This window comes from Rattus norvegicus, chromosome 15 (assembly GCF_036323735.1).
Source record: "Rattus norvegicus strain BN/NHsdMcwi chromosome 15, GRCr8, whole genome shotgun sequence".
Lineage (NCBI taxonomy): Eukaryota > Metazoa > Chordata > Mammalia > Rodentia > Muridae > Rattus > Rattus norvegicus.
Window position 1 is genome coordinate 27,815,028 of NC_086033.1, and position 21,376 is coordinate 27,836,403.

Sequence of the window (21,376 nt, forward strand, 5' to 3'; positions counted from 1 at the left end):
CCGGATAAACAGTTCTCTGCACCCAAATCCTGTGGGAGGGAGAGCTAAACCTTCAGAGAGGCAGACACGCCTGGGAAACCAGAAGAGACTGCACTCTGCACACATCTCTGATGCCGGAGGAAAACACCAAATGCCATCTGAAATCCTGGTGCACGGAAACTCCCGGAAAGGGCGGCGCAGATCTTCCTGGTTGCTGCCGCCATGGAGAGCTCATAAGCAACACCCCACGAGCAAACTTGAGCCTCGGAACCACAGGTAAGACCAACTTTTCTGCTGCGAGTGACCTGCCTGGTGAACTCAAGACTCAGGCCCACAGGAACAGCTGAAGACCTGTAGATAGGAAAAACTACACGCCCGAAAGCAGAACACTCTGTCCCCATAACTGGCTGAAAGAAAACAGGAAAACAGGTCTACAGCACTCCTGACACACAGGCTTATAGGACAGTCTAGCCAGTGTCAGAAATAGCAGAACAAAGTAACACTAGAGATAATCCGATGGCTAGAGGCAAGCACAGGAACCCAAGCAACAGAAACCAAGACTACATGGCATCATCGGAGCCCAATTCTCCCACCAAAGCAAACACGGAATATCCAAACACACCAGAAAAGCAAGATCTAGTTTCAAAATCATATTTGATCATGATGCTGGAGGACTTCAAGAAAGACATGAAGAACTCCCTTAGAGAAACACAGGAAAACATTAATAAACAAGTAGAAGCCTACAGAGAGGAATCGCAAAAATCCCTGAAAGAATTCCAGGAAAACAAACAAGTAGAAGCCCATAGAGAGGAGACACAAAAATCCCTGAAAGAATTCCAGGAAAACACAATCAAACAGTTGAAGGAATTAAAAATGGAAATAGAAGCAATCAAGAAAGAACACATGGAAACAACCCTGGATATAGAAAACGAAAAGAGGAGACAAGGAGCTGTAGATACGAGCTTCACCAACAGAATACAAGAGATAGAAGAGAGAATCTCAGGAGCAGAAGATTCCATAGAAATCATCGACTCAACTGTCAAAGATAATGTAAAGCGGAAAAAGCTACTGGTCCAAAACATAAAGGAAATCCAGGACTCAATGAGAAGATCAAACCTAAGGATAATAGGTATAGAAGAGAGTGAAGACTCCCAGCTCAAAGGACCAGTAAATATCTTCAACAAAATCATAGAAGAAAACTTCCCTAACCTAAAAAAAGAGACACCAATAGGCATACAAGAAGCCTACTGAACTCCAAATAGATTGGACCAGAAAAGAAACACCTCCCGTCACATAATAGTCAAAACACCAAACGCACAAATTAAAGAAAGAATATTAAAAGCAGTAAGGGAAAAAGGTCAAGTAACATAAAGGCAGACCTATCAGAATCACACCAGACTTCTCGCCAGAAACTATGAAAGCCAGAAGATCCTGGACAGATGTCATACAGAACCTAAGAGAACACAAATGCCAGCCCAGGTTACTGTATCCTGCAAAACTCTCAATTAACATTGATGGAGAAACCAAGATATTCCATGACAAAACCAAATTTACACAATATCTTTCTCCAAATCCAGCACTACAAAGGATAATAAATGGTAAAGCCCAACATAAGGAGGCAAGCTATACCCTAGAAGAAGCAAGAAACTAATCGTCTTGGCAACAAAACAAAGAGAAGAAAAGCACACAAACATAACCTCACATCCAAATATGAATATAACAGGAAGCAATAATCACTATTCCTTAATATCTCTCAACATCAATGGTCTCAACTCCCCAATAAAAAGACAGAGATTAACAAACTGGATACGCAACGAGGACCCTGCATTCTGCTGCCTACAGGAAACACACCTCAGAGACAAAGACAGACATTACCTCAGAGTGAAAGGCTGGAAAACAACTTTCCAAGCAAATGGTCGGAAGAAGCAAGCTGGAGTAGCCATTCCAATATCAAATAAAATCAATTTTCAACTAAAAGTCATCAAAAAAGATAAGGAAGGACACTTCATATTCATCAAAGGAAAAATCCACCAAGATGAACTCTCAATCCTAAATATCTATGCCCCAAATACAAGGGCATCTACATATGTAAAAGAAACCTTACTAAAGCTCAAAATATACATTGCACCTCACACAATAATAGTGGGAGATTTCAACACCCCACTCTCATCAAAGGACAGATCATGGAAACAGAAATTAAACAGAGACATAGACAGACTAAGAGAAGTCATGAGCCAAATGGACTTAACAGATATTTATAGAATATTCTATCCTAAAGCAAAAGGATATACCTTCTTCTCAGCTCCTCATGGTACTTTCTCCAAAATTGACCATATAATTGGTCAAAAAACGGGCCTCAACAGGTACAGAAAGATAGAAATAATCCCATGCGTGCTATCAGATCACCACGGCCTAAGGCTGGTCTTCAATAACAATAAGGGAAGAATGCCCACATAACGTGGAAATTGAACAATGCTCCACTCAATGATAACCTGGTCAAGGAAGAAATAAAGAAAGAAATTAAAGACTATTTAGAATTTAATGAAAATAAAGGTACAACATACCCAAACTTATGGGACACAATGAAAGCTGTGCTAAGAAGAAAACTCATAGCGCTGAGTGCCTGCAGAAAGAAACAGGAAAGAGCATATGTCACCAGCTTGACAACACACCTAAAAGCTCTAGAACAAAAAGAAGCAAATACACCCAGGAGGAGTAGAAGGCAGGAAATAATCAAACTCAGAGCTGAAATCAACCAAGTAGAAACAAAAAGGACCATAGAAAGAATCAACAGAACCAAAAGTTGGTTCTTTGAGAAAATCAACAAGATAGATAAACCCTTAGCCAGACTAACGAGAGGACCCAGAGAGTGTGTCCAAATTAACAAAATCAGAAATGAAAAGGGAGACATAACTACAGATTCAGAGGAAATTCAAAAAATCATCAGATCTTACTATAAAAACCTATATTCAACAAAACTTGAAAATCTGCAGGAAATGGACAATTTCCTAGACAGATACCAGGTATCGAAGTAAAATCAGGAACAGATAAACCAGTTAAACAACCCCATAACTCCTAAGGAAATAGAAGCAGTCATTAAATGTCTCCCAACCAAAAAGAGCCCAGGTGCAGACGGGTTTAGTGCAGAATTCTATCAGACCTTCATAGAAGATCTCATACCAATACTATCCAAACTATTCCACAAAATTGAAACAGATGGAGCACTACCGAATTCCTTCTATGAAGCCATAATTACTCTTATACCTAAACCACACAAAGACACAACAAAGAAAGAGAACTTCAGACCAATTTCCCTTATGAATATCGACGCACAAATACTCAATAAAATTCTCGCAAACCGAATCCAAGAGCACATCAAAACAATCATCCACCATGATCAAGTAGGCTTCATCCCAGGCATGCAGGAATGGTTTAATATACGGAAAACCATCAACGTGATCCATTATATAAGCAAACTGAAAGAACAAAACCACATGATCATTTCATTAGACGCTGAGAAAGCATTTGACAAAATTCAACACCCCTTCATGATAAAAGTCCTGGAAAGAATAGGAATTCAAGGCCCATACCTAAACATAGTAAAAGCCATATACAGCAAACCAGTTGCTAACATTAAACTAAATGGTGAGAAACTTGAAGCAATCCCACTAAAATCATGGACTAGACAAGGCTGCCCACTCTCTGCCTACTTATTGAACATAGTTCTTGAAGTTCTAGCCAGAGCAATCAGACAACAAAAGGAGGTCAAGGGGATACAGATCGGAAAAGAAGAAGTCAAAATATCACTATTTGCAGATGCTATGATAGTTTATTTAAGTGATCCCAAAAGTTCCACCAGAGAACTACTAAGGCTGATAAACAACTTCAGCAAAGTGGCTGGGTATAAAATTAACTCAAATAAATCAGTAGCCTTCCTCTACACAAAAGAGAAACAAGCCGAGAAAGAAATTAGGGAAACGACACCCTTCATAATAGACCCAAATAATATAAAGTACCTCGGTGTGACTTTAACCAAGCAAGTAAAAGATCTGTACAATAAGATCTTCAAGCCTCTGAGGAAAGAAATTGAAGAAGACCTCAGAAGATGGAAAGATCTCCCATGCTCATGGATTGGCAGGATTAATATAGTAAAAATGGCCATTCTACCAAAAGCGATCTACAGATTCAATGCAATCCCCATCAAAATACCAATCCAATTCTTCAGAGAGTTAGACAGAACAATTTGCAAATTCATCTGGAATAACAAAAAATCCAGGATAGCTAAAACTATCCTCAACAATAAAAGGACTTCAGGGGGAATCACTATCCCTGAACTCAAGCAATATTACAGAGCAATAGTGATAAAAACTGCGTGGTATTGGTACAGAGACAGACAGGTAGACCAATAGAACAGAATTGAAGACCCAGAAATGAACCCACACACCTATGGGCACTTGATTTTTGACAAAGGAGCCAAAACCATTCAATGGAAAAAAGATAGCATTTTCAGCAAATGGTGCTGGTTCAACTGGAGGTCAAAATATAGAAGAATGCAGATCGATCCATGCTTATCACCCTGTACAAAGCTTAAGTCCAAGTGGATCAAGGACCTCCACATCAAACCAGATACACTCAAACTAATAGAAGAAAAACTAGGGAAGCATGTGGAACACATGGGCACTGGAAAAAATTTCCTGAACAAAACACCAATGGCTTATGCTCTAAGATCAAGAATCGACAAATGGGATCTCATAAAACTGCAAAGCTTCTGTAAGGCAAAGGACACTGTGGTTAGGACAAAACGGCAACCAACAGATTGGGAAAAGATCTTTACCAATCCTAGAACAGATAGAGGCCTTATATCCAAAATATATAAAGAACTCAAGAAGTTAGACCGCAGGGAGACAAATAACCCTATTAAAAAATAGGGTTCAGAGCTAAACAAAGATTTCACAGCTGAGGAGTGCCGAATGGCTGAGAAACACCTTAAGAAATGTTCAACATCTTTAGTCATAAGGGAAATGCAAATCAAAACAACCTGAGATTTCACCTCACACCAGTGAGAATGGCTAAGATCAAAAACTCAGCTGACGACAGGTCTTCCTGGTTGCTGCTGCTGCAGAGAGCCCCTGGGCAGCACCCCACGAGCGAACCTGAGCCTCGGGACCACAGGTAAGACCAAATTTTCTGCTGCAAGAAAGCTGCCTGGTGAGCTTGGGACACACGGAAGCAGAATTTCTCTAGGACCGGGCACGTTCTGTGTTTACCGGAAGTCCCACACCCGCGGATCCCGGCCCGCAGCAGCTCTCTGCTCCCAGACCCGGTGAGAGAGAGACCCAACCGCCTGGTCAGGTGGGCACTCCTGAGGCTGCAGAGCGGAAGAGACCACCAACACTGCTCACCCCTGCCCACATCCCTGGCCCAAGAGGAAACTGTATAAGGCCTCTGGGCTCCCGTGGGGGAGGGCCCAGGAGCGGCAGGACCCCTGCCTGAGACACCGCCGGAACCTGAAAGAAACAGACTGGATAAACAGTTCTCTGCACCCAAATCCCGTGGGAGGGAGAGCTAAACCTTCAGAGAGGCAGACAAGCCTGGGAAACCAGAAGAGACTGCTCCCTGCACACACATCTCAGACGCCAGAGGAAAAAGCCAAAGACCATCTGGAACCCTGGTGCACTGAAGCTCCTGGAAGGGGCGGCACAGGTCTTCCTGGTTGCTGCCGCTGCAGAGAGCCCGTGGGTAGCACCCCACGAGCGAACTTGAGCCTCAGGACCACAGGTAAGACCAAATTTTCTGCTGCAACAAAGCTGCCTGGTGAACTCAAGACACAGGCCCACAGGAACAGCTGAAGACCTGTAGAGAGGAAAAACTACACGCCCGAAAGCAGAACACTCTGTCCCCATAACTGACTGAAAGAGAGGAAAACAGGTCTACAGCACTCCTGTCACACAGGCTTATAGGACAGTCTAGCCACTGTCAGAAATAGCAGAACAAAGTAACACTAGAGATAATCTGATGGCGAGAGGCAAGCGCAGGAACCCAAGCAACAGAAACCAAGACTACATGGCACCATCGGAGCCCAATTCTCCCATCAAAACAAACATGGAATATCCAAACACACCAGAAAAGCAAGATCTAGTTTCAAAATCATTTTTGATCATGATGCTGGAGGACTTCAAGAAAGACATGAAGAACTCCCTTAGAGAACAAGTAGAAGCCTACAGAGAGGAATCGCAAAAATGCCTGAAAGAATCGCAAAAATCCCTGAAAGAATTCCAGGAAACATAAATAAACAAGTAGAAGCCCATAGAGAGGAGACACAAAAATCCCTGAAAGAATTCCAGGAAAACATAAATAAACAAGTAGAAGCCCATAGAGAGGAGACACAAAAATCCCTGAAAGAATTCCAGGAAAACACAATCAAACAGTTGAAGGAATTAAAAATGGAAATAGAAGCAATCAAGAAAGAACACATGGAAACAACCCTGGATATAGAAAACCAAAAGAAGAGACAAGGAGCTGTAGATACAAGCTTCACCAACAGAATACAAGAGATAGAAGAGAGAATCTCAGGAGCAGAAGATTCCATAGAAATCATTGACTCAACTGTCAAAGATAATGTAAAGCGGAAAAAGCTACTGATCCAAAACATACAGGAAATCCAGGACTCAATGAGGAGATCAAACCTAAGGATAATAGGTATAGAAGAGAGTGAAGACTCCCAGCTCAAAGGACCAGTAAATATCTTCAACAAAATCATAGAAGAAAACTTCCCTAACCTAAAAAAAGAGATACCCATAGGCATACAAGAAGCCTACAGAACTCCAAATAGATTGGACCAGAAAAGAAACACCTCCCGTCACATAATTGTCAAAACACCAAACGCACAAAATAAAGAAAGAATATTAAAAGCAGTAAGGGAAAAAGGTCAAGTAACATATAAAGGGAGACCTATCAGAATCACACCAGACTTCTCGCCAGAAACTATGAAGGCCAGAAGATCCTGGACTGATGTCATACAGACCCTAAGAGAACACAAATGCCAGCCCAGGTTACTGTATCCAGCAAAACTCTCAATTAACATTGATGGAGAAACCAAGATATTCCATGACAAAACCAAATTTACACAATATCTTTCTCCAAATCCAGCACTACAAAGGATAATAAATGGTAAAGCCCAACATAAGGAGGCAAGCTATACCCTAGAAGAAGCAAGAAACTAATCGTCTTGGCAACAAAACAAAGAGAATGAAAGCACACAAACATAACCTCACATCCAAATATGAATATAAAGGGAAACAATAATCACTATTCCTTAATATCTCTCAATATCAATGGCCTCAACTCCCCAATAAAAAGACAGAGATTAACAAACTGGATACGCAACGAGGACCCAGCATTCTGCTACCTACAGGAGACACACCTCAGAGACAAAGACAGACACTACCTCAGAGTGAAAGGCTGGAAAACAACTTTCCAAGCAAATGGTCAGAAGAAGCAAACTGGAGTAGCCATTCTAATATCAAATAAAATCAATTTCCAACTAAAAGTCATCAAAAAAGATAAGGAAGGACACTTCAAATTCATCAAAGGAAAAATCCACCAAGATGAACTCTCAATCCTAAATATCTATGCCCCAAATACAAGGGCACTTACATACGTAAAAGAAACCTTACTAAAGCTCAAAACACACATTGCACCTCACACAATAATAGTGGGAGATTTCAACACCCCACTCTCATCAATGGACAGATCATGGAAACAGAAATTAAACAGTGATGTCGACAGACTAAGAGAAGTCATGAGCCAAATGGACTTAACGGATATTTATAGCACATTCTATCCTAAAGCAAAAGGATATACCTTCTTCTCAGCTCCTCATGGTACTTTCTCCAAAATTGACCATATAATTGGTCAAAAAACGGGCCTCAACAGGTACAGAAAGATAGAAATAATCCCATGCGTGCTATCGGACCACCACGGCCTAAAACTGGTCTTCAATAACAATAAGGGAAAAATGCCCACATATACGTGGAAATTGAACAATGCTCTACTCAATGATAACCTGGTCAAGGAAGAAATAAAGAAAGAAATTAAAAACTTTTTAGAATTTAATGAAAATGAAGATACAACATACTCAAACTTATGGGACACAATGAAAGCTGTGCTAAGAGGAAAACTCATAGCGCTGAGTGCCTGCAGAAAGAAACAGGAAAGAGCATATGTCAGCAGCTTGACAGCACACCTAAAAGCTCTAGAACAAAAAGAAGCAAATACACCCAGGAGGAGGAGAAGGCAGGAAATAATCAAACTCAGAGCTGAAATCAACCAAGTAGAAACAAAAAGGACCATAGAAAGAATCAACAGAACCAAAAGTTGGTTCTTTGAGAAAATCAACAAGATAGATAAACCCTTAGACAGACTAACGAGAGGACACAGAGAGTGTGTCCAAATTAACAAAATCAGAAATGAAAAGGGAGACATAACTACAGATTCGGAGGAAATTCAAAAAATCATCAGATCTTACTATAAAAACCTATATTCAACAAAATTTGAAAATCTTCAGGAAATGGACAATTTCCTAGACAGATACCAGGTATCGAGGTTAAATCAGGAACAGATAAACCAGTTAAACAACCCCATAACTCCTAAGGAAATAGAAGCAGTCATTAAAGGTCTCCCAACCAAAAAGAGCCCAGGTCCAGACGGGTTTAGTGCAGAATTCTATCAAACCTTCATAGAAGACCTCATACCAATATTATCCAAACTATTCCACAAAATTGAAACAGATGGAGCCCTACCGAATTCCTTCTATGAAGCCACAATTACTCTTATACCTAAACCACACAAAGACACAACAAAGAAAGAGAACTTCAGACCAATTTCCCTTATGAATATTGACGCAAAAATACTCAATAAAAATCTGGCAAACCGAATTCAAGAGCACATCAAAACAATCATCCACCATGATCAAGTAGGCTTCATCCCAGGCATGCAGGGATGGTTTAATATACGGAAAACCATCAACGTGATCCATTATATAAACAAACTGAAAGAACAGAACCACATGATCATTTCATTAGATGCTGAGAAAGCATTTGACAAAATTCAACACCCCTTCATGATAAAAGTCCTGGAAAGAATAGGAATTCAAGGCCCATACCTAAACATAGTAAAAGCCATATACAGCAAACCAGTTGCTAACATTAAACTAAATGGTGAGAAACTTGAAGCAATCCCACTAAAATCAGGGACTAGACAAGGCTGCCCACTCTCTCCCTACTTATTCAATATAGTTCTTGAAGTTCTAGCCAGAGCAATCAGACAACAAAAGGAGGTCAAGGGGATACAGATCGGAAAAGAAGAGGTCAAAATATCACTATTTGCAGATGACATGATAGTTTATTTAAGTGATCCCAAAAGTTCCACCAGAGAACTACTAAAGCTGATAAACAACTTCAGCAAAGTGGCTGGGTATAAAATTAACTCAAATAAATCAGTAGCCTTCCTCTATACAAAAGAGAAACAAGCCGAGAAAGAAATTAGGGAAACGACACACTTCATAATAGACCCAAATAATATAAAGTACCTCGGTGTGACTTTAACCAAGCAAGTAAAAGATTTGTACAATAAGAACTTCAAGACTCTGAAGAAAGAAATTGAAGAAGACCTCAGAAGATGGAAAGATCTCCCATGCTCATGGATTGGCAGGATTAATATAGTAAAAATGGCCATTTTACCAAAAGCAATCTACAGATTCAATGCAATCCCCATCAAAATACCAATCCAATTCTTCAAAGAGTTAGACAGAACAATTTGCAAATTCATCTGGAATAACAAAAAACCCAGGATAGCTAAAGCTATCCTCAACAATAAAAGGACTTCAGGGGGAATCACTATCCCTGAACTCAAGCAGTATTACAGAGCAATAGTGATAAAAACTGCATGGTATTGGTACAGAGACAGACAGATAGACCAATGGAATAGAATTGAAGACCCAGAAATGAACCCACACACCTATGGTCACTTGATTTTTTACAAAGGAGCCAAAACCATCCAATGGAAAAAAGATAGCATTTTCAGCAAATGGTGCTGGTTCAACTGGAAGTCAACATGTAGAAGAATGCAGATCGATCCATGCTTATCACCCTGTACAAAACTTAAGTCCAAGTGGATCAAGGACCTCCACATCAAACCAGACACACTCAAACTAATAGAAGAAAAAATAGAAGAAAAACTAGGGAAGCATCTGGAACACATGGGCACTGGAAAAAATTTCCTGAACAAAACACCAATGGCTTATGCTCTAAGATCAAGAATCGACAAATGGGATCTCATAAAACTGCAAAGCTTTTGTAAGGCAAAGGACACGGTGGTTAGGACAAAACGGCAACCAACAGATTGTGAAAAGATCTTTACCAATCCTACAACAGATAGAGGCCTTATATCCAAAATATACAAAGAACTCAAGAAGTTAGACCGCAGGGAAACAAATAACCCTATTAAAAAATGGGGTTCAGAGCTAAACAAAGAATTCACAGCTGAGGAATGCCGAATGGCTGACAAACACCTAAAGAAATGTTCAACATCTTTAGTCATAAGGGAAATGCAAATCAAAACAACCCTGAGATTTCACCTCACACCAGTGAGAATGGCTAAGATCAAAAACTCAGGTGACAGTAGATGCTGGCGAGGATGTGGAGAAAGAGGAACACTCCTCCATTGTTGGTGGGATTGCAGACTGGTAAAACCATTCTGGAAATCAGTCTGGAGGTTCCTCAGAAAATTGGACATTGAACTGTCTGAGGATCCAGCTATACCTCTCTTGGGCATATACCCAAAAGATGCCTCAACATATAAAAGAGACATGTGCTCCACTATGTTCATCGCAGCCTTATTTATAATAGCCAGAAACTGGAAAGAACCCAGATGCCCTTCAACAGAGGAATGGATACAGAAAATGTGGTACATCTACACAATGGAATATTACTCAGCTATAAAAAACAACGAGTTTATGAAATTCGTAGGCAAATGGTTGGAACTGGAAAATATCATCCTGAGTGAGCTAACCCAATCACAGAAAGACATACATGGTATGCACTCATTGATAAGTGGCTATTAGCCCAAATGCTTGAATTACCCTAGATCCCTAGAACAAACGAAACTCAAGACGGATGATCAAAATGTGAATGCTTCACTCCTTCTTTAAATGAGGAAAAAGAATACCCTTGGCAGGGAAGGGAGAGGCAAAGATTAAAACAGAGACTGAAGGAACACCCATTCAGAGCCTGCCCCACATGTGGCCCATACATATACAGCCACCCAATTAGACAAGATGGATGAAGCAAAGAAGTGCAGACCGACAGGAGCCGGATGTAGATTGCTCCTGAGAGACACAGCCAGAATACAGCAAATACAGAGGCGAATGCCAGCAGCAAACCACTGAACTGAGAATAGGTCCCCTATTGAAGGAATCAGAGAAAGAACTGGAAGAGCTTGAAGGGGCTCGAGACCCCAAAAGTACAACAATGCCAAGCAACCAGAGCTTCCAGGGACTAAGCCACTACCTAAAGACTATACATGGACTGACCCTGGACCCTGACCCCATAGGTAGCAATGAATATCCTAGTAAGAGCACCAGTGGAAGGGGAAGCCCTGGGTCCTTTAAGACTGAACCCACAGTGAACTAGTCTATGGGGGGAGGGCGGCAATGGGGGGAGGGTTGGGAGGGGAACACCCATAAGGAAGGGGATGGGGGAGGGGGATGTTTGCCCGGAAACCGGGAAAGGGAATAACACTCGAAATGTATATAAGAAATACTCTAGTTAATAAAAAAAAAAAAACAAAAACAAAAACAAAAAAAAAAAAAAAACTCAGGTCACAGCAAATGCTGGCAAGGATGTGGAGAAAGAGGAACACTCCTCCATTGTTGGTGTGATTGCAGACTGGTACAACCATTCTGGAAATCAGTCTGGAGGTTCCTCAGAAAATTGGACATTGAAGTGCCTGAGGATCCAGCTATACCTCTCTTGGGCATATACCCAAAAGATGCCCCAACATATAACAAAGACACGTGCTCCCCTATGTTCAAAACAGCCTTATTTATCATAGCCAGAAGCTGGAAAGAACCCAGATGCCCTCCAACAGAGGAATGGATACATAAAATATGGTACATCTACACAATGGAATATTACTCAGCTATCAAAAACAATGCCTTTATGAAATTCGTAGGCAAATGGTTGGAACTGGAAACTATCATCCTGAGTGAGGTAACCCAATCACAGAAAAACACACATGGTATGCACTCATTGATAAGTGGCTATTAGCCCAAATGCTTGAATTACCCTAGATGCCTAGAACACATGAAACTCAAGACAGATGATCGAAATGTGAATGCTTCACTCCTTCTTCAAAAGGGGAACAAGAATACCCTTGGCAGGGAATAGAGAGGCAAAGATTAAAACAGACACAGAAGGAACACCCATTCAGAGCCTGCCCCACAGGTGGCCCGTACATATACAGCCACCCAATTAGACAAGATGGATGAAGCAAAGAAGTGCAGGCCGACAGGAGCCAGTTGTAGATCGCTCCTGAGAGACACAGCCAGAATACAGCAAATACAGAGGCGAATGCCAGCAGCAAACCACTGAACTGAGAACGGGACCCCCGTTGAAGGAATCAGAGAAAGAACTGGAAGAGCTTGAAGGGGCTCGAGACCCCTTATGAACAACAATGCCAAGCAACCAGAGCTTCCAGGGACTAAGCCACTACCTAAAGACTATACATGGACTGACCCTGGACTCTGACCTCATAGGTAGCAATGAATATTATATTCTAGTAAGATCACCAGTGGAAGGGGAAGCCCTTGGTCCTACTAAGGCTGAACCCCCAGTGAACTAGATTGTTGGGGGGAGGGCGGCAATGGGGGGGAGGACGGGGAGGGGAACACCCGTAAAAAAGGGGAGGGGGACTAGGGGATGTTTGCCCGGAAAGCGGGAAAGGGAATAACACTCGAAATGTAAATAAGAAATACTCAAGTTAATAAGAATTAAAAAAAAAAAAAAAAAAAGAAGAGTTTACTGTTTGTCTTTCCTTGGTAACTATCCTGTCCCCACAAGGTGGCAGTGTTGAACAAAATTTTCAAAGAGAGAAAGGTGAAAGAGGGGTGGGCAGGCTGAACATGGAGGGAGGGGAAGAGAGAGGGTGGAGGAAAGGCTTGGTGCTGATTAAGTGGTGAAGTCTCACTTTCCTGATGCTAGCAAAGCTGCGTTTCCTGCTTCCTAAGTAGGAGAGGGGGAAACTTGTATATGACTATATGAGTTCACGGTTGAGAATCTGAATCCTCAGTGAAGAGAAAAAAGGAGAGAATGAAATCCTTGAGTGTTTCACTAGTGCTCCTGTGGCTCCAGCTACACTGTAAGTTTGTAGATTTGTTCTGGATCCAGGTGTGAGATGTAACATTGTTGTCTGCTCCAGGCTAATGGTAGAAACACAGATGTTTTCATCACTAGTTAGGGGCCGGAGGCCCATCGACAATTCATTCTGAATCCATTTGCATCCTTTCTTGATTATCTGACCTTTATTTTTCTTCACAGGGGTGAGCAGCCAGCAGAAGGTTCAGCAGAGCCCAGAATCCCTCATTGTCTCAGAGGGAGACACAGCCTCTCTCAACTGCACTTTCAGTGATAGTGCCTCTAATTCTTTCTGGTGGTACAGACAGCATTCTGGGAAAGGCCCCAAGGCCCTGATGTCCATCTTCTCCAGTGGTGACAAGCAAGAAGGCAGATTCACAGCTCACCTCAATATAGCCAGCCTGCATGTTTCCCTTCACATCAGAGACCTGGGGCCCAGTGACTCTGCTCTCTACCTTTGTGCAGTGAGCACACAGTGATCCCCAGCCACCTGCAGCCTGCACCCAAACCTACTGTGCCCCAAAGACCTGAGATAGAGCACACACTACCCAGTGGAGACATTCTGCTTCTATTTTGCATGTGATGAGAATTAAGAATTATAGTGGAGTGAATTTCCCTTCATTGATTGGGAAAGCTTTTTAACATTTTGAAATTAAGCATTCTGAAAGGAAAGGTACACTTTGGTTTGGTTGAAGTATTTTCCACGTTTATCTCATATGCTGATGGTTTTACAACAGCATGTGAGAAGCATGTACACACTTTTCTTGTGCACATGTTGGTGAGTTGAATGACAAGCACTGGGCCGTGCGACTCACCACATGTCATTCTGCAAAGACCACCTTCATCTCTCCAGCACTGTACTTTCCTTGATTATTAGAAGCTTTCAATTAAAAAAGTATTTGATTTCCTTTAAAAAAAAAACCTAGTTTACAATGTGGCATGTTTCTCAATGGAGTTTTCGTCCATATTTATTTCTGTTAAGCCTTCTCCAAGCTAATCCCTTCTGTCGTCCCCCAGTTCCCTAACCCCAGCTAAACCTTCTTGCTCCCAGTATCTCCTCTTCTCCTTCTATATCTTGGTTCTATTTCCTTCCCATTCATCTTCCTTAATCCTTCTTTTTCTCCTCTTGTAGGCATTTCTCTCATTTCATAGCATCCACACACTCTCATGTTCACATGAATATATATTTTAAGGCCCATGATTTGCAGAAGAATGATACTTCAGATTTGAATAGTATGTCAAGGCAAAGAGTGTTTTATTCTTCAGAATTCCAGGATGTTGGGCTCTCCAAGACTCAACCAAGTGAGCTTGCAGGCTTGATTTAAAGCACAGGAGAATTCTGGGGCATGAAGTTGGAAACCCTTGCTGAGGACCTCTCAGGCAAATGAGCTTTATCTTATTCTATCTCCAGGCATTCTGGAACCCAGATCAAGGCCTGAAGGCTCAAGCCTGGAGTTTCTTTTCTTTCCTTTTTTCTTTTCCTTTTTTTTGTTTTTTTTCTTTTTTTTTTGTAATTGACTTGCCTGGGCTTCAGTGGACTTTCCAGATTTAGGCCTAGTCTCCTTAACTACCAATTTGAAATCTGCCATGGAGTTAGCATAGCCTTCTCAATAGAAATAAAAATTAGAAGCTGTTGTTTGCATGTATTGTCTCTCTGAATTTGAATAACCCCAGTACTTTTACAGTTTTGCAGTCTCATGAAACTTTTATAATTTCATTTTTTTGAATAACATTCATCTGTCTATATGTCTATCTATCTATCATCTGTTTTTGTATGTATCTATGTATCTATCTGGAGATAGATTTTCATCTCCACCAAGTTCTCATTATCCATTCTTTTGTTGATAAACATGTAGGATTCTTTCATTCCCTAGCAATTTTGAATAAAGTAAAAAATGAATAAGATTGAGGAAGCATCTCTGCAGTGAGATACAGAGTCCTTCAGATACACACTCAGCAATTACATATCTGAGCTGCATAAAATGTCAGCGTTTAGGTCTGAGAATGCTTCACACCCATTTCTAAAGGATTTTATAGCAGTTTATGCTTCTAACAATGGAGAATGATGGCCTCCTGTTTCCTACCATCTTCCTCACTCTCTGTTGTCACTTGATTTCTTCTTTTTTCATTAATTGATTTACTTTATATCCAGATCACAGCTCCGCTTCCCTCTTCTCTTTCCAGTTCCACAACTCTTCCATCCCCAGCCCCTCCCTTTCTTTTCAGAGAAAGAGAGACCTCCCATGGATATCAACCTGCAGGAGGATTAGACACTTCTTTCCCTATTGAGGCCAGGCAAGGTATCCCTGTTGGGCGAGAAGCAATCAAAGGCAGGCAGTAGAGTCAGAAAGAGCACCTGCTTCTGTTGTTAGGGGTCCCTCAGGAAAACCAAGGTGTATGTCTTAGTTAGGGTCTTATTGCTGTGAACAAACACCATGACCAATGTAAGTTTTATAAAGGACAACATTTAATTTGGGCTGGTTTATAGGTTCAGAGGTTCAGTCCATTATCATCAAGGCTGGAGCGTGGCAGCATCCAGGCAGGCATAGTGCAGGAGGAGCTGAGTTATGCATCTAGGAGGAGGGTCTCCAAGCCCACCCAACAGTGACACACTCCTTCAACAAGGCGACACCTTCTAGTAGTGCCACTCCTTGGCCAAGCATATATAAACCATCACAGTGTATATCTGTGATATTTAACCAGGATCTTCTGGCTTTCATAGTCTCTGGTGAGAAATCTGGTGTTAGCCTCATGTGTCGGCCTTCCAAGTCTGTATGCCCTCTGGGATTAACCACATACCCCGATTATCCCATTCTTTAGGGTTGATATTTAGTGAGAAATGAACATTGTTGTCATTGTCATGGATAATGTACTCTTGAAGTAAGCAGCTTGAGTATGAGCATCTTTCCTTCATCTATTCACTTTCTACATGTTGGTGGTAATGGAATGTCTGATCAAACCTTGTTTTGTACATGCCAATTACATGGCTCTTGAGTAGGATTTAGTCACCAGTTTCTGCAAGATCTCAAAGCCCAACATGGGACAGTTTTGGAGGCACAGAATTCTTTTTTCTTTTTTTATCCAATAGATAAGATATAATTGCCCACTTAAACATACAAAGCCTGGTACCATCCATCCCTTAAGAACATTGATAACAACCTGTAAATACACAAAGTGAGATGTACGTCAGCCTCCATTGTCCTGCCATGGCTTCTCTCTCTCCCTCCTGTTTCCCTTCCTTTTAGTTTCAGTCTCCTCCTCTTCCTTCAAACTTCTCTCCCACCCATCCTTTCTTCTCCTCCAATGACAGGCTTTCTATCTTGTACCTACCTCTCACCTGTATTTTACAAATTCAATGGGGAGGTTTTGGTGAAGTCACCTGATTCCTGAGTAGGCAGCTGTCCTTGAGGACGTGGAATTAGCATCAAAATACAGGTTACTCCAGAGCAAACCACAACATTTCCCCCTTCTTGTCCAGTTATAAAGCCTTTTCACTTATATATAAATTGATTACAATTATTCCCATTCTACATTTTATAAAACATATGATATACTCAATACCTAGTCCATCACTATATCGGTTAAACAGAACATTTAGTTATTCATTTCAGCTTTAGAAAGGCTTAAAATCTGTATTGTATCTTGGCTAGCTTGTATGCTATTTGATAACTATCCAATAAAATATGTATATTCAGAGTCAAATAGCCTGATAGGCTATGAGACTATAATCAGTCTTCAACCCCGTCAGAAATCTGAGAATGACCAAATATCTGTACACAAAATAAGCCTAACACAGCTTCCAGAACTGAGAGGTTGTAGAGACAAATCTCCACTATCACAGTCCCCTGTTAACAAAATGTGAGAGCAAGTCTTCAGCCTTCTGGTCCAAAATCAACTGACAGAATCTTGAAATGCAGATTTTGAAGGGCTGATCACCCTGTCTTGGCAGAATTTATCGGTCAACTATTCTGCATGATTTGTCCTTTTCTGGACAGTATTAGTCTGCAGATGAAACAGGCAGTTTTGTCTAGTGGCTGCCTAGCCACAAAGTATTGCCTCATCTGGAGGTAGAGATGCTCAATTTCTTCATTAAATCTGCCACAGGGGAGCTGTTAGGAGCAGATATGTCTCAACAATAGATAAATAACTTTAAATCTCAAATTTTGTGGATTTCTGAAGTTTTTGAAAACCATCTACGTATATAAAACAATCTTTACTGTTGTCTTTATATCTTAACAATATCTTGAAAGTACTCTCACAGAGTCAGCAATATGCTTGCTATTTGACCCTTTACTCACATGTGTAATCAACTGAGAAGTTTGTAATGACATCATTGGAAGGACTGGCTCTAAACCTTGTACTTTTAAACTCTTTTAACAAATAAATTCTATATCAAAACAAAGATATGATTTTAGCTTAGTTACCAAATGAGATTATGACTGTACAACTGAATCTAGCTAATTCCTCCCTGTTGAATTACAACCAATTTTAAGTTCCTCATAAAAACAACTTTAGAATAACCACTTCCAGTCCACCAAAAGTCCAGGGAATTGGGATGAGGACTCCTCCATAACTTCTTCAAGCTGTACATGGACATTGAGATATCCTTGGGGGTAAGGGGATAGGAAGTGAAAGAATAAAAAATGCAGCTAAGAAGTCAGAAGTTTAAAAAAGCCCTAAATACCTCAAATTCCAGACCCTGCCCTCTACCTGTACTAGCTGACCATAAAGTTAGATTAAAATCTTAGAGAATAATCTTGAGAAGCAGGAAGCTTCTCCCAGGAACTGATGGACATAAAGTAAACAATCTTGAGAAACAGGAAGCTCCTCCTTGTGATTTTTCACTGGTATTCTCGACATTTTCCAATGATGCCCTCCCTACCTGCTGGGGTTGAGGTTTCCTCCTTTAAATTCCCCTTGTCTTAGTTACTGGGGGTCGAACTCCACTGCCCCTGCGTGGGATATGAGTCTCGACCCCAGTGCACTGGTTCCTATCAATAAACCTCATGTTTATTACAGCAAGGGCGGTCTCACGTGAGTTCTTGGGGGGTCGCATCATCCCGAGACTTGAGTGAGGGTCTCCCTGCTCTGGGGGTCTTTCAGAAGAATGAAGCAAATGCTGTAGCCAATGTGTCCTGACTGGACCCAGTTGAAAGTCCTTGAGACCAGGAATCCAAATAGGCACACTATGCAAAATACAACTCTCAAGACAAAAGTTTAGAATCGAGATATCTTATTTAATTCTCTTGAATCAATTTTCAGGCGGTCTACCTCTATGAATTCTGATCAGTATGACTCTGTGAGGTTTCCAGAGCCTAATTACACTTTTTAAAAACACAAAGACAAAATCTTTCTCCCAAAATACTGTGTTCCTTAGTCTGTAACCAGAAAAGCTTGTATCTTGCACTCTCTCCCAGAGTAATAATATAACCATAAAACTCAAAGTCACACCCATTATGAAGATTAAGCAAGTTTTTTTAAAAAGTAAGCTAAACAATGAGCCTGATAGGCTTTGGTAATCTGTGATATCAGGAAATGAACCCAAAATTCTTGTTAAGAGAATCTGAGCTTCCTGTTGTGCTAAATATCAAAAGTAATCACAAACCCTCGCCGGCATCAACAAGCCATATGGCCTTTAGCGGGATAATTCATAAAACAAACCAAATACCTCCTATCAATTCCAATATCAATAAGCAACATATCAAACCAGGACTATAGCCCCAAATATATCCATCTGTTAAGCTCTCTACCCAGAGCTACAGATTTTCCTTTAACCTTAAAACTTCTATAATATATGTCTGCATTCACTCTCCCTGGTGTTGCAGACATTTATCACAACTCTCTACTTGGAGTTATTGACCAATTTTTCCCTATCTAAGTTCCAAACCATAGATGAAAATCCCCAAGAGATTTGGGTAATCTCTTTACTCTCCTTAAAACAAACTTAAAGACCTTCTATCAATTCTAAAACCAATAAACAACTTATCAAACCAGGACTTTAGCCCATCTATTTGGTTATCTACCAGGAGTCACAGATTTTTCTTTAACCTTAATTACTTCTATAATATAGGTCTGCATTCACTCTGGTGTTACAGACATTTATCACAACTCTCTACTTGGAATCAGCGACTAATTTTTCCCTATCTAAGTTCTGAACCATGGGTGAAAATCCCCACCTGATTCAGGTAATCGCTTTACTCTCTTCTTTCTAAAAAATAAATTTAATCACCTTTTAGGAATACCTGTAATTAAGAAGTACCTTGTCTAACTAGGATTTCAACCCAAAATTCCCGTGGAGCCCACTTAAAAAAGAATTTGAGTATCCTGAAAGACTTTCTAAACAACTTTCTTTAAAAAGCAGCTTTTAATCTCTAACTCTTTGAGCTGCCATTACTTATCACTACAGCCTGCCAGCCCAGGCTTCTTCCCTGTTTCTTTGTTCGAATTCCCTCCCTTAAGGTATCACATGACTTAACATGGTGCTGGTCTCCTCTTACTTACAAAATAAAAACTTTCTCTCAGCTCTTCAGATTACTACTGGATTCTTGCCCATCACATTGGTTCGCCATCTGTTGTTGTAAAAATAGAAAAATAAAACAATGTATTGTTGTCTTTTACCTCGCTGTGTCCCCACCTCGGTGTCCCAAGATACCTGCTAGATATCACTGTGGAAACACATCCCAACTCCGCCCCGGCTGCCCAGTGTCTCCAGCCACCGCATACTTTCTTATACTCAAACCCTCACATAAAAGAACACACAACATAATAATCTTTGATCCAATTGATAAGATATAATTGGCACTTAAACATACAAAGCCCGGGGGCTGGGGATTTAGCTCAGTGGTAGAGCGCTTACCTAGGAAGCGCAAGGCCCTGGGTTTGGTCCCCAGCTCCGAAAAAAAGAACCAAAAAAAAAACAAACAAACAAAAACAACAACAACAACAACAAAAAAAAACATACAAAGCCCGGTACCATCCATCCCTTCAGAACATTGATAACAACCTATAAATACACAGAGCGAGATCTACGTTTGCCTCCATTGTCCTGCCACGGCATCTCTCTCTCCCTCCTGTCTCCGAGGGAGAGAATTCTTATTTCTCACAGATACATTTAGGGGGACATTGAATGTGAAACCAAGACGGTTGGTCCTTTAAAGGAATCAACTCATAATCTGCTATGTGCCCAGAAGTCTGGGAGCAGAAGTGGTTTATAGCCCGGTGATCTTTGCACCTCACTTCCTTCCCCAGCTCCACACCATTATCATAAGCTTGTTTTTCTCAGTCTACTGAATCCATCTTTACAGAAGGGGGTCCAATGATGTCAGGTCCAATCTTTACTTAGCTTACTTTGTGCCTCAAGCAGATTTATGATGCTTTATTGTATACACAGGATAAGTTAATTATCACCTGTGAAGTTTTCACCAAATTGTCCTCCTTAAATATACCTAAAATTACACTCTTAGTATCAGGTCACCGAAGCAGGACCTAACACCTGCTACTTAGCTGCGTTGATCCACACTGCTTTCTTACCCCCACTCTACAGGCTGTGGAGTCTCACAGAGTCCTGCAGGACAGTTATTTCTTGATTTGTTTGCATGTGGACGTACTTCAGCTCTGGCATTCCTATTCCTCTAGTATATATGGCTTGGCAGCTATGTTAGAAATGGAATGAGATAAAGTGAAAGGGATTGGGAAGAGGAGAGGGAGGGAAGAAAGGGGACAGATGGAGGAGAGACAGACAGTCAGAAAGAGGGAGGGAGAAAGACATGAGATCTATAATTTTCACAGATCAATACCTACTCATCAGGACCTTATTGAAGAAAGGAGAATAAACTTTTAGAGAGATGAACAGCCTGGGTTGTATTTTGAGTTTAGGTGTTCAACACAGCTCCATCTTTCCTCCACCAACCCAAGTTCAGTTTGTTACACACAAGTGTGCTCTTGGCTCCAAATGGATTGAAAAATTCCAGGCCTTTCTAGGCTCT